At 34.3% G+C, this 9,271-nt stretch overlaps 1 long non-coding RNA gene across 1 annotated transcript in view; it reads right to left on the bottom strand.

Annotated features, from left to right (window-relative positions):
• Positions 1-7,777, bottom strand: part of LOC111085222 — a 12,949-nt gene extending 5,172 nt beyond the window's left edge. Inside the window, exon 1 of the long non-coding RNA XR_002610056.1 lies at positions 7,698-7,777. This is a non-coding gene — a long non-coding RNA (uncharacterized LOC111085222). The remainder of the gene's footprint in view (positions 1-7,697) is intronic.
• Between the last annotated feature and the right edge of the window lie 1,494 nt (positions 7,778-9,271).

The following is a 9,271-nucleotide window of genomic DNA, read 5'->3' as shown; positions in this document are numbered from 1 at the left end:
AACAATGATATTTTCATCAAAGTTGAAATGAGATCCTTACAGATAAAAATAACAATAATGGTATTTTCATCAAAGTTGAAATGGGATCCCTACTGATAAACAGAACAACAAAAGTCTTTTGAGCAAGCTTGAATACAGATATCTACAGATAAAAAGAACAACAATAGTATTTTCATTAAGATTGAGTACGAATCCATATCGGTGTATAGAAAAACGATAGTCTTTTGATTTAGCTTGAATACGGATCCCTACTGATAAAGACAACAACAATGGTATTTTGATCACGCACGAAACCATATCCATACAGATAAACAGAGCAACAATGGTATTTTGATCAAGCATGAAATTAAATCCCTACTGACAAAAAGAACAACAATGGTATTTTCATCAAGCTCAATACGGATCCCTACAGATAAACAAAACAATAATGGTATTTTCATCAAAGTTGAAATGGGATCCATACTGATAAACAAAACAACAAAAGTATTTTGAACAATCTTGAATACAGATATCCACAGATTAGAAAGAACAACAATGGTATTTTCATCAAGCATGAAATCAGATCTCTACAGATAAACAGAACAACAATGGTATTTTCATCAAGCTTCAATACGAATCCCTACAGATAAACAATTGGGTACTGTACTTGAACCTAGATTCTTATATATAATCAGTAAATATGTGTCATTTTTGTTAATATATAGCTTGCCACTGTATATGTAACTAGAGTAACATTGTCTAAGATCAGGTTTGTCTCTGCCTCGGTTAAAATACCCTTTCTCTAAATCATTACCTGAAAATTAAGATCAATTTTCGACACTACGCAAGCGTTGACTGTGAGTCGTAAGGATCCTCAAGCGCTTATATCATTCTGATATGTCTTCAGCATTAAATATATGTTTAAAAAGTTGGATGTTTATCTTATGTTATTGGTATACTAGTTGGAGTACCCGTCCCCTGGACGTAAGTTAGGTAAATTCATGATTAATGAAAGGTTATCTTAGGATAAGAAAAGTTGCTTTTCTTATATGTAATTGTACAAAACGCAAAAACTCCCATAAAAACTGCAATTCACAAAGTGTGAAACCGCAAGTTTGCATGTATCTCCGCATCGACACAACAAACCTCCATGCCAAATTTGGTAAATATCCATCTACAGGGGGCGAGGTAGTGTAAAAAAACGCAAAAACGGCCATAAAAACCGCAAAATACAAAACTGAAAATTTGTTTCTACCCCCGCATGGACCTAATGAACCTCCACACCAATTTTGGTGAAGATCTGTCCATACCCTGCAGAGTAGTTACATGGACATACAACAGACAAGAGACAGTACTATTATATTTATATAGATTATAAATATGAGATTTAAGCAGGTTACTTTGTACTCAGTTTTAAAACACGACTTATTAACCATACAGTAAATGTATGTTTATGTTCACCCATATTTTAAAACTTCAACCCTATTCATGAGCTAGGTGTGGTCTAATTGTTGGTGTGCTTGGATTTGATTCCAAGAGTTCGTGATTAGGGACCCTTTGCCGTAAAAACACGCTCTGCACTTTGGGATCGTAAGTATGCTATTAGATTCACGATCAGGTCCTACTTTTCGGCCACACAATATTAACCCAAAACTTGTCAGTGGGTGCTGTTTGCTAGCTGACTTCAAGTCTCTCGCTCTAAAATTTGGAACGGCTTTGCGCGAAATGTTTGAAACATGCAAATAAGCAACTCTCCCTCTCTTTAATCACTAACATCTCTCTGGGATTTTATAACTGAAGTTTGTCGACTGTGTGTATGAATTAAGGGTTCTTTGCGGCTAACTTCTGTGTTTGGCGCCCCCTAGTGGCACAGCGGTATGTCTGCGGACTTACAACGCTAGAAACCGCGTTTCAATACTCGTGGTGGGCAGAGCACAGATAGCCTATTGAGTAACTTTGTGCTTATTTTCAAACAAACAAACAATCAAACAATCTGTGTTTGGCAACTATATAACATTAAAAATACACCAAGGATTTAATTTTTATCCAAAAGTTTAGTATTTGTTTCGTACCAAAACGCCCCCCCCCAGTGGCATAGCGGTATGTCCGCGGACTTACAACGATAGAAACCGGGTTTCGATACCCGTGGTGGGCAGAGCACAGATAGCCCATTGTGTAGCTTTGTGCTTAACTTCAATCAAGCAATCGTTCCAGAACTGTCTCATATCAAATACACTATTTTCAGTTTCTCTATTATCTCAACTCAAATGAATATTATTTATACACATCTTAAGATTCATCTTCTGTTTGATAATATACACATGTTTCAGTGAAACAAAAATCGCTCTTCAGCTTGATATAGTCTTCTTATTATTCTCTTTACTTGAATTCAAGCCCTCCAGTGGCTCAGTGGTATTCCTGAGGGTTCACATTGATAAAAAAAATCGGGTTTCGATGCACAAATAGCTCATTGTGTAGCTTTGTCCTTAACAAATAACAAACCTGAATTCAACGAGTTCTACAACATTTATAATTTCTATTGTTCGTGCGAAAAATGTCAATGATGTGTGTTTTTGTCGGTAAAAGCGAACTCCGACATGACCTTGTTGTCGATAAAAGCTAACTCCGACATGTCCCTGTTGTCGGTAAAAGCTAACTCCGACATGATCCTGTTGTCGGTTAAAACTAACTCCGACATGACCTTGTTATCGGTAAAAGCTAACTCCGACATGACCTTGTTGTCGGTAAAAGCTAACTCCGACATGACCTTGTTATCGGTAAAAGCTAACTCCGACATGACCTTGTTGTCGGTAAAAGCTAACTCCGACTGCTCAGAACTATGCCATTTCGTGTTTGTATTTTTTTCTGTTCATGAGTATTTATTATTCTAACATAGAGATAACCGTATGAAATTAGCATTAATGAATGTTAATATAAAGGATTAGTTTATAGATGTTTAAAAATGCACTAGAAAGATCTGGCTTTCAGATATTGTTACTTGCTTTTAACGTTGTTATTCATTAGCTGTTGATTTATGCTCAAGCCACAACCTTTATGATGGCTTTAATTCTCATAAGCATTAATAGCAATTATTAATAACCAAAAACAAAAAATAACCGACGTGGGTTGCCATAGATTACAAATATATGTAATGTGACAATCAGTTGTTACTATAGAGACCAAACTTTCCTAATGTGTTGTAAAGGTAGGATAAATAATAACCTAAGGTATTGTTCAATTAGTTTCAAGAGTCTTGGGTATTTGATCCAGCCTGGAATTATTTAATCCCATATCGCTAATTTTCTTCGTGTAGCTTTTAGCGTGTTGTCTCACTAGACGAAACGAAATACGTTTAGCAAAATTCAATCGGATTAAAGGATTTTTTTTAAATTTAAAAATACCCCTATTAGAGGAAACTATAGGGAATACAAAATTATCCAATCAAAAATGAACGCCGATTTTACTTTGTTTTTCTTTTCATTTTGTGAACGAAATAGAATCCAGATAAGTTTTGTTTGTTCGCATTCGTGGTTTTCTTTGGGCCTAGTTTAATAACACACCGAACTAATTAAAACAAATGACACTTTGCAAAAGCTTAAATAAATATGAGAAAATAGAATTTAATCTATTTTTGAAATGTCTGAACTCGTGCAGCCAAAACTTAAATTGTAAAATTATATAGAGGAAAAAGTTTTAAAAGTTGATAATTAGTGGAAAGATACATTTTAAGACGTCTAGATTATGTTATAGAATAATTAACTGACATTACTGTAGGGAAAAAACAATAATTAAAATGTTTTGGGAATATCATAGATTAACTGAATATTTATAACAAGTACTGTAAAAAAGTCAAGCTTTACGAAGGGCGTCTGCCATGTATTGTTCCAAGAAAAACTTTTGTTTTTAAGCGCAGAGCTACAAAATGAGATATTTTGCGCTATGCCAAACACAAAGATCGAGCCTCAAATTCTGGCTTTATAAGCCATCATCCTAAACGTTCGAACACCAAGGACAAAAACAAAAATTGATTTACATGCTATTTATAAGAGTTGCTTTACAAATTTCAGTTTTTTTTCACGTCCATATAACATTAAAATGTGTAATAAAGGCGTGAAGTAATCAAATATAACGTTTTCTTTCGGAGGATATTTATCTGATCAAGATCAAGTAAAAATATAAAAAAATGCTTTCAAAATTTAAAATAGAAAACAATAAACAATATACACTTAGAAACTGCACATTGGTCTATCTTGACCAAGATATTCAACATTAGAACAATAACAGAAAAGGTAAACTAGAGTTGGCATTAATATTTTCAGTCAGTATCTGTTTCTAGTATATTACGCAAATAAACAGCCAAGAAAATTGGAGATAAATAAACATATATAAAGGTGAGTCATCCTATAGATAAACTAGTACGGAAGGAAAAATTACGCATTAAAAACGTAATCAGAATAAAATATTCACTGGAATTATGCTACTTTTCTTGTATTTATGTTGGCTATGTCAAAGGTTTTGGAATTGAATCTGACTCTGTAGAAGAAATTTAATTGTGTTTATTTGTATACAATGGTAAAACAATGTGAAGGAAAAGATGCTGTTGCGGATAAACACAATATAAACGGAATACAAACTTTACTGTGGTTTATGATATCTTACTTTATGTTCGTGTTTAATATGTTGAAGGTTTTATAATTGAATCTGAATCTGTAATAAAATGTGAAAGAAGAGACGCTCATCTGGATCAAAGATTAAATACGTATTGCGACGACTCTAATGATTTTAATTCCTATTTTTCAAGTCGCGTAATATCCAATTAACTTATCATAATCTAAATGAAAATGTTTCTGTACTGTTGAATAGGAGCGTGGGATTGTCTTAAACGTTTTGGAGTTTATTTTGGCCATTATATTTTCTCCACAATGACAGATATTCGATTTCAGCTCGGTGTTCCTAAGAATAGGAAATGATGTTTTTCTATAATATTTTCCTAATGTCCAATAATTGGGAGTTTGTTCAAACGTGAGGGTGCTGGTGTGAATTATATTGGTTTTTAATCGATTTGTCCTTAGGGGGCGTGCGAACTGTACGAGTTAAGTACATTGACGAAATCTTCCATTCGGAACTGTCGCTTTGTCTTGATGTTCTGTATTACCCTTGACATCGTGACATGTTTAAAGTAAGCACAAGGCTACATAATGGGCTATATGTGCTCTGCCCACCACGGGTATCGAAACCCGGTTTCTAGCGTTGTAAATCCGCAGGCATACCGCTGTGCCATTGGAGGGGGTGCTCATGTTTCTTACAAAACAAAATATATTTTAGTTAGTGATCAAAAACATCCCACGTGATTTGTCGGTTGCTATAAAAATTGCTTACGTTTGGTTTATTTGTTTGTTTATTCACATTGGGCTATCTACGATGTCCACCGCGGAAAGTCGAACCCCGGATTTTAGCATTGGTCCATATTCTTATCGCTGTTCCCTCAAGGTTCGGCTTATGTTTAGATACTATTTACTTGTCGCAGTTTGTCAGATTGACAGTGACCTTTCTTAGCCTACCAACTGACAAACTACATTTTAGGAAATAGAAGGTTTGAAACTCACAATGGATCTTTTCTGTTTCATGCACCGCGTTCAACTAGAACAAATATATTTTTAATGTAGTTTGTAATGCTGATTTCATAAATATAAATTAAAATTTAGAGAAGGCAAAAGAAATATTTTTTTTATACTTTTATTTTGCTAGGTTAGGTCAGTTTATGTGAGGTTAGATCAAGCTAGAGTAATTAGTAAATAATTGCACGTTTTTTAAATAAAAAATAAATTTCATTAAAAAATTATTTAAAAATAGAAAATATTTTTCCATTTCTTCCACTTTAAAAATAAATTTTCCAAATTTTAATCCATATATCTGAAATCTGCAGCAAATTGAAAGTACTTGGAATGTGGTTAAGAGACCTAAGAAGCGACATTGCGGAACCAATCGTAACATCATTGACTCGTATCTCTGCGAATTCGTCGTAGGCATGAAAATGATGATCTCTTCAAGCAAATATTTAAGAATATTTTTGAATTTTCATATTGAATTTGTTACATTGACACTAGATACTTTGTACTGTCTTGATGTCTTGCAATTCTTTTAAATACATATGTATATATGTAATGCTAAAAGTACTTCCTGTGTTTCGTAAATAAAATAAAAAAATATTTAAAAAAATTTCTTTTCAGTTCTTCAAATTTTAATTAATATTTCTGAAATCAGCATTAAAAACTAGATTCAAAAATGTATATTCTTTTCTATTTGAACGCGGTACATGAAGCAGAAAATATCCCTCATAATTTCAGTTATTTACTTAAGTTCTTGTATTTATCATGTCTGATCCTTCGTTGACTCAGTAGTAACGATATAATTCGTGGTTCGATCTCTACGGTGAACATAGTTCAGATAGCCAATGGAGACGTTACGCGCTAAAACAAGATAAATCATCATGGCTAAATCTAATTTTTTTGGTTATATTCTAATTCGCTTGGCCCGGCATAGCCAGGTGGTTAGGGCACTCGACTCGCAATCTGTTGGTCGCAGGTTCGAATTCCCGTCCCACCAAACATGCTCGGCCTTTCAGCCGTGGGGGCGTTATAAAGTGACGGTCAATCCCACTATTCGTTGGTAAAAGAGTAGCCCAAAAGTTGGCGGTGGGTGGTGATGACTAGCTGCCTTCCCTCTAGTCATACACTGCTAAATTATGGACGGCTAGCACAGATAGCCCTCGTGTAGCTTTACGCAAAATTCAAAAACAAACAAACAAATCTAATTCGCCTTTCATTTTCTTTTCACACGGTAGGGTGGGGTGTGCTCTAGACTGTGTATCTAAGAGTCCATGTTTTTCGTCTCGTTGCTACAAAACCTCGCTTAGCACCTTGGGGCTGTAACAGCGTTATAAGTGTAACAGTTTAAAAACCTATTCAATTCAAGTAGCCCAAGACTCGACTGTGGATTCTATTGACTAGCCACCTTTCTCACTAGTCTATCAGTTCAAAAACGAGGAAGGCTAGCACAAATAGCCCTTAGGTAGTTTTGTTTAAATATATGAAAAACACAAAAAAGCCCTCATGCTTTTCAATTCAATTTATCGTGGATGGTGAATTATAAAGCACACTTGTTCGCATTCAACAATCCAAGAAGGTGTGGTAGAAACTTATGATCACACCTTAACACTCTCTGTCTAGCTCTTTTTAGACGTTTTTTTTTCGGAAACTTATGTTAAACAATTTTGGATCATTATACTTGTACGTTCAAGTATTTCCAACATAATAAAGAAAATATTTCCACAATTTCTTAAAAGTACAATCACGGCAAAATTTGATGTTTTATGTAAAGTTAGTTTTTTAAAAAACAAATATTTACTCTGACGGAACAAGTCAGTATAAAGAGCATTTCATGTCACCTAGTAAAAAAATTATAATAATATACAGTTGCATCTTAGGTTTTTTTTGATAAAGCTAATAAACACGTCTAAGACATAAAAAGAATTGATGTATATGTTCTCTGAACAACAAACCACTTGTTAGAAATAGACATTAAAGCGTGACGTTAAACTTGTCCACATCTAATGATTCATCGTTTGATAAAGCCATCTTTTCAATATTACGTTTTTGAACTAAAAGCTCGGTGATAGCCTTGGATAAAGTATAAAAGCTAATAAAAGCCAAACTTACCGTTCAAAATGGAGAAAATTTACTTTGTTCGGGAAGTTTATGGAAGTTTCCAGTCTTTGTTCAGTTAGCTTCAACTTTCTTGAGTAAATGTTTCATGAAAAACTGGCGCCTGCGCTTTAAATACAGTTAATGTTCCACCTACTTTAACCGTTCGTCGAATTGCTACGAGGATCATCACGTGATTTTCATGAAGTAAAGAAAAGGCCAATCAGTAGATGCCTCCAAAATAGACACAAATATTCCTCTTTTGTGGAGAAACGAAAACAAAAACAGACTGCAAAAAGCAAAATTTACATAAACAAAAGAAATTGGAGACGGTATAGGTGGACGGGAATAAGTAGCTTAATTAGTATAAACATAATGTAACCTCCAAGCTACTGTTCTTATTTACAATAAAATATCTCGTGAGATTTAAGAAAGTTTCCATCTTGAGTGCGATATGAAATATTCAGTATGAAAATAGTTTATGAATGTATAACAAAACTCATGTGTTAATAATATACAAAGAAAATGTGTCTGGAGAGCTGTACGAGCCTTTTATAATTATAGAGAAATGAGCATGTAGCTTTAATTTGCCAATGTCTCCATTTTAGTCAGCAATATTTAATTGTCCATTACCTTTATTTAGATATTTTTTAGAGACCAACTTTACTAGAGCAGTTAAAACGTTAAACTTTAATAAATTAATGAAATCATTCGGATGTAAATGTATGTGCTAGAATTTTTAAAACATCATAACATCCTCTAGGCGGCCGGCATGGCCATGTGGTTAGGGCATTCGACTCGCAATCTGAGGGTCGCGGGTTCGAATCCCCGTCACACCAAACATGCTCGGCCTTTCAGCCGTGGGGGCGCTATACTGTGACGGTCAATCCCACTATTCGTTGGTAAAAGAGTAGTCCAAGAATTGGCGGTGGGTGATGATGACTAGCTGCCTTCTCTCTAGTCTTACACTGCTACATTAGGGACGGCTAGCGCAGATAGCCCTCGTGTAGCTTTAAGCGAAATTCAAAAAACAAACAAACAATCCTCTAGGCGATTGTGAGAAGAGAAATTGTTTCGCCTAGTTAAAAAAAAAATGTTGAGGAAGTACCATTATATTTTTCAATAATGGATCATTTTGTTTCCTAAAATCAAACTGTTCGATTCTACCAGTTGCTAATCAGAGTAACAACAAACGATGCGTTCGTAAAGAGTTGGTGTTACTGCAAATGTTCTATAATTTCAAATATAATTTTACAGGGCTTTTCGTTGAATTTTTGTAAAACGTGTACCATTACCGAATGCCTTTTGAACGATAGTTTTCATTTTTCAAGTATTGACAAAGGTTCATCACACTTAAAGTAGAAGTTCTGTGTACTAACATTATTCACACACATATACGTTCTAATTTAATGTAGAGATAAAACCTATTGTTAACACTTGTGAGTCCTGCTGCCGAAAACTCACTTGTGACAAAGGTTCATCACACTTAAAGTAGAAGTTCTGTGTACTAGCATTATTCACACACATATACGTTCTAATTTAATGTAGAGATAAAACCTATTGTTAACACTTGTGAGTCCTGCTGCCGA

Source organism: Limulus polyphemus, unplaced genomic scaffold (genome assembly GCF_000517525.1).
Source record: "Limulus polyphemus unplaced genomic scaffold, Limulus_polyphemus-2.1.2 Scaffold280, whole genome shotgun sequence".
NCBI lineage: Eukaryota > Metazoa > Arthropoda > Merostomata > Xiphosura > Limulidae > Limulus > Limulus polyphemus.
The sequence above is the reverse complement of the archived record's forward strand: the minus strand, read 5'-3'. Positions and strand labels throughout refer to the sequence as shown.